At 40.1% G+C, this 4513-nt stretch overlaps 1 non-coding gene across 1 annotated transcript; it reads left to right on the top strand.

Moving 5' to 3' along the window:
• Window positions 1–2983: 2983 nt before the first annotated feature.
• Window positions 2984–3091, top strand: LOC130938064 (small nucleolar RNA R71). The gene has a single exon (XR_009069246.1). It is a non-coding gene; the product is annotated as a small nucleolar RNA R71 (small nucleolar RNA).
• Window positions 3092–4513: the final 1422 nt, after the last annotated feature.

Below are 4513 nucleotides of genomic sequence, written 5' to 3' on the forward strand. Positions count from 1 at the left end.
CATATGCACTGTTCAAGCATACATTCAGAGAACAAAAGTGTTGCCACCACATCAAACTAATTAAGCTCGTTTTAAAGATGAATTCGAAATCCTGTACTTCTTGTTCTTTTGTGATAAAAACAGTTTTCATTTAAGAAAGGTGATGGATTTCATAGGACATTCATAACTTTAAGGCATAGACACTAAGACACTAATGATCATAAGACACAAACATGGATAAACATAAAGCATAATTTTCGAAAAACATAAAAATAAAGAACAAGGAGATTAAAGAACGGGTCCACCTTAGTGATGGCGGCTTATTCTTCCTCTTGAAGGTCTTATGGAGTTCTTGAGCTCCTCAATGTCTCTTCCTTGTCTTTGTTGCTCCTCTCTCATGATTCTTTGATCTTCTCTAATGATGATGGAGTGTTCTTGATGCTCCACCCTTAGTTGTCCCATATTGGAACTCAACTCTCCTAGGGAGGTGTTAATTTGCTCCCAATAATCTTGTGGAGGAAAGTGCATCCCTTGAGGTATCTCAGGGATCTCTTGATGAGAGGGGTCTCTTGTTTGCTCCATCCTTTTCTTAGTGATGGGCTTGAGGTCATGCCTTCTCAGTTGAACCGGCTTTGGATGCCATAAATGGTTATGGAAAAACAAAAAGCAATGCTTTTTCCACACCAAACTTAAAAGGTTTGCTCGTCCTCGAGCAAAAGAAAAAAGAAGAGAGTAGAAGAAGAAGAAATGAGGAAGAAGGGAATGGCTTTGTGTTTCGGCCATTAGGGGAAGAAGTAGTGTTTAGGGTGTGTGAAAATGAAGGAGTGATGAGGATAGTGGGATTGGTGGGGATCCTGTGGGGCCCACAGATCCTAAGGTGTCAAGGAAAAGTCATCCATGCACCAAATGGCAATCAAAATCACGTTTTGTGCCAAATCTGGCGTTAAACGCCGGGCTGGTGCCCATTTCTGGCGTTTAACGCCAGGTTCTAGCCCTTTTCTGGCGTTTAACGCCAGTCTGGTGCCCCTTTCTGGCGTTAAACGCCCAGAATGGTGCCAGACTGGGCGTTAAACGCCCAACTGCTAGCCTCACTGGCGTTTAAACGCCAGTGAGTTCTTCCTCCAGGGTGTGCTGTTTTTCTTCCTGTTTTTCATTCTGTTTTTGCTTTTTCAATGGATTTTGTGACTTCTTATGATCATCAACCTACAAAAAACATAAAATAACAAAGAGAAATATATAAAGTATAATCATTGGGTTGCCTCCCAACAAGCGCTTCTTTAATGTCAGTAGCTTGACAGAGGACTCTCATGGAGCCTCACAGATACTCAGAGCAATGTTGGAACCTCCCAATACCAAACTTAGAGTTTGAATGTGGGGGTTCAACACCAAACTTAGAGTTTGGTTGTGGCCTCCCAACACCAAACTTAGAGTTTGACTGTGGGGGCTCTGGTTGTCTCTGATTTGAGAGAAGCTCTTCATGCTTCTTCTCCATGATGACAGAGGGATATCCTTGAGCCTTAAACACATAGGATTTTTCATTCACTTGAATGATCAGTTCACCTCCATCAACATCAATCACAGCCTTTGCTGTGGCTAAGAAGGGTCTGCCAAGGATGATGGATTCATCCATGCACTTCCCAGTCTCTAGGACTATGAAATCAGTAGGGATGTAATGGTCTTCAACTGTTACCAAAACATTCTCTACAAGTCCATGAGCTTGTTTTCTTGAGTTGTCTGCCATCTCTAGTGAGATTCTTGCAGCTTGTACCTCAAAGATCCCTAGCTTCTTCATTACAGAGAGAGGCATGAGGTTTACACTTGACCCTAAGTCACACAGAGCCTTCTTGAAGGTCATGGTGCCTATGGTACAAGGTATTGAAAACTTCCCAGGATCTTGTTTCTTTTGAGGTAATCTCTGCCTATACAAGTCATCCAGTTCTTTGGTGAGCAAAGGAGGTTCATTCTCCCAAGTCTCATTTCCAAATAACTTGTCATTTAGCTTCATGATTGCTCCAAGGTATTTAGCAACTTGCTCTTCAGTGACATACTCCTCCTCTTCAGAGGAAGAATACTCATCAGAGCTCATGAAAGGCAGAAGTGAGTCCAATGGAATCTCTATGGTCTCATTTTGAGCCTCAGATTCCCATGGTTCCTCATTGGGGAACTCAGTGGATGTAAGTGCACGCCCATTGAGGTCTTCCTCAGTGGCGTTCACTTCCTCTCCTTCCTCTCCAAATTCGGCCATATTGATGGCTTTGCACTCTCCTTTTGGATTTTCTTCTGTGTTGCTTGGAAGAGTACTTGGAGGGAGTTCAGTAACTTTCTTGCTCAGCTGTCCCACTTGTGCTTCCAAATTCCTAATGGAAGACCTTGTTTCAGTCATGAAACTTTGAGTGGTTTTGATTAGATCAGAGACCATGGTTGCTAAGTCAGAGGGGTTCTGCTTAGAATTCTCTGTCTGTTGCTGAGAAGATGATGGAAAAGGCTTGCCATTGCTAAACCTGTTTCTTCCACCATTATTGTTGTTGAAACCTTGTTGAGGTCTCTCTTGATTCTTCCATGAGAAATTTGGGTGATTTCTCCCTGAAGAATTATAGGTGTTTCCATAGGGTTCTCCTAAGTAATTCACCTCTTCCATTGAAGGGTTCTCGGGATCATAGGCTTCTTCCTTAGATGAAGCATCCTTAGTACTACTTGGTGCATTTTGCATTCCAGACAGACTTTGAGAAATCAAATTGACTTGTTGAGTCAATATTTTATTCTGAGCCAAAATGGCATTCAGAGTATCAATCTCAAGAACTCCTTTCTTCTGACTAGTCCCATTGTTCACAGGATTCCTTTCAGAAGTGTACATGAATTGGTTATTTGCAACCATTTCAATGAGCTCTTGAGCTTCTGTAGGCGTCTTCTTCAGATGAAGAGATCCTCCAGCAGAGCTATCCAAGGACATCTTGGATAGTTCAGATAGACCATCATAGAAAATACCTATGATGCTCCATTCAGAAAGCATGTCAGAAGGACATTTTCTGATTAATTGTTTGTATCTTTTCCAAGCTTCATAGAGGGATTCTCCATCCTTCTGTCTGAAGGTTTGGACTTCCACTCTAAGCTTACTCAATTTTTGAGGTGGAAAGAACTTTGCCAAGAAGGCATTGACTAGCTTTTCCCAAGAGTCCAGGCTTTCTTTAGGTTGTGAGTCCAACCATATCCTAGCTCTGTCTCTTACAGCAAAAGGGAATAGCATCAGTCTGTAGACCTCAGGGTCAACCCCATTAGTCTTGACTGTGTCACAGATTTGCAAGAACTCAGCTAAAAACTGATGAGGATCTTCCATTGGAAGTCCATGGAATTTGCAATTCTGTTGCATTAGAGAAACTAATTGAGGCTTAAGCTCAAAGTTGTTTGCTCCAATGGCAGGGATAGAGATGCTTCTCCCATAGAAATTGGGAGTAGGTGCAGTAAAGTCACCCAGCACCTTCCTTGCATTGTTGGCATTGTTGTTGTTTTCGGCTGCCATGGGTTCTTCTTCTTTGAAGAATTCGGTCAGGTCCTCTAAAGAGAATTGTGCTTTGGCTTCTCTTAGCTTTCTCTTCAAGGTCCTTTCAGGTTCAGGGTCAGCTTCAACAAGAATGCCTTTGTCTCTGCTCCTGCTCATATGAAAGAGAAGAGAAGAAGATGTGGAATCCTCTATGTCACAGTATAGAGATTCCTTAAGGTGTCAGAGGAAAAGAAATTTAGAAGGCAGAAGTAGAAAATTCGAACTTATCAAGAAGATGGAGTTCGAATTTTGCATTAAGGGATAGTGTTAGTCCATAAATGGAGGGATGTAAGAAGAAGGGAAGTAATTTTCGAAAATTAAGTAAAAGATTTTGAAAATATTTTGAAAAACACTTAATTGATTTTCGAAAATAAGAGTGGAAAAGAAATCAAGTGATTTTTGAAAAAGATTTTGAAATTAGAAATTAAAAAGATTTGATTGAAAACTTATTTTGAAAAAGATGTGATTGAAAAGATATGATTTGAAAATAGTTTTAAAAGATATGATTTGAAGACAATTTGAGAAGATATGATTTTAAAAATTTATGACTTGCCTAACAAGAAAAGATATGATTCAAACATAAAACCTTCCTCAACAGAAAAGGCAAAAAATGTTCAATCAAATCATTAATTGTTAGTAAGTATCTTTGAAAAAGGAAAGAAATTGATTTTGAAAACATTTGATTGAAAAGATATGATTTGAAAAAGATTTGATTTTGAAAAACTTTGAAAACTTGAAAAAAATTGATTTGAAAACAAAATTCTCCCCCTAGCACCATCCTGGCGTTAAACGCCCAGAATGGTATACATTCTGGCGTTTAACGCCCAAAATGCACCCTTTTTGGGCGTTAAACGCCCAACCAGGTACCCTGGCTGGCGTTTAAACGCCAGTCTGCCTTCTTCACTGGGCATTTTTGAATGCTCAGCTTTTTCTGTATAATTCTTCTGCAGTATGTTCTGAATCTTCAATTCCTTGTATTATTGACTTGAAAAGACA

Source organism: Arachis stenosperma, chromosome 6, assembly GCF_014773155.1.
Source record: "Arachis stenosperma cultivar V10309 chromosome 6, arast.V10309.gnm1.PFL2, whole genome shotgun sequence".
Lineage (NCBI taxonomy): Eukaryota > Viridiplantae > Streptophyta > Magnoliopsida > Fabales > Fabaceae > Arachis > Arachis stenosperma.